This window comes from Pygoscelis adeliae, unplaced genomic scaffold (assembly GCF_000699105.1).
Source record: "Pygoscelis adeliae isolate BGI_AS28 unplaced genomic scaffold, ASM69910v1 Scaffold153, whole genome shotgun sequence".
Taxonomy (NCBI): domain Eukaryota; kingdom Metazoa; phylum Chordata; class Aves; order Sphenisciformes; family Spheniscidae; genus Pygoscelis; species Pygoscelis adeliae.
In genome coordinates this window covers 35,856-36,767 of record NW_008824408.1, presented here as the reverse complement: position 1 = coordinate 36,767, position 912 = coordinate 35,856, and positions in this window count along the sequence as shown.

Sequence of the window (912 nt, the reverse complement as noted above, 5' to 3'; positions counted from 1 at the left end):
CCCCCAAGATGCGGTACTGGAGCAGGACGAGGCAGGCACCCAACCCTGGCGGCACAGGGCTGGGTGCAACCGGCCCTGCCTAACCCACGCCTGGCCTCACCACCACCTGCTCCTTGCCGGCAAGGTGCAGCTCCAACTCCATGCTCTGCTGCGGCGTCCCGCGGGCCGCGTCCCAGATCCTCTCCCAGCACTGCGGGTGCCCCCCGGCCACCTGCCCACAGCTGTGGGGACACGAGGTGGGCAGGACAGGGTGCCAAGGAGGACACCAGCGCCTGCTCCCCCAGCCTGCCCGCAGGGCTGGGCCCCAGCTCGCCCCATGCCAGGGCTCCCCCTCGCCCGCTGCCCCCCAGCGCAGGGGGTTCAGCCCCTGGGGCTCCCTTTCCCGGCTCCACCTCTCCAGCAGCCTTGCGCAGGCGCTCCCCTTTGCCAGGACCTGCAACCAAAGCAACATATTTGGGGGGGGTCTGGGGTTTAACCCGCATGAGGGGGACGTTGTGCCCCGCTGTCCCCAGCTGCTGCCGGGAGCCCCGTGACAGCCACCTCCCCAACCCCTGCCCCATCTCCTGCCGCAGCGAGGGCGTCTGGCCGCTTGCCGCTGCTGGTGCCACAGGGACCCCGCGACCACCCTCTGCCCCAGCCACACCATTAACGGCATCCCGGCTACCGTGGCAGCAGCACAGGGATGGTCCTGGATCTGGCAGGGAAGGGCTCCCCGCAGTCAGAGGCTGATGGCATGCATCCTGCTCAGGGTAACTGTCATTTTATTAAACAGCAGTTAAAAAGAGTGCAGAGGCCCAGGCAAGGGGCAAGGGGTCCCCGCTCCATGCGGTACACGCTGCAGTGACTGGCGCAGAGGCCCAGGCAAGGGGCAGGGGGCCCCGCCCCAGGCGGTACACACTGGCGGGGCTGGGG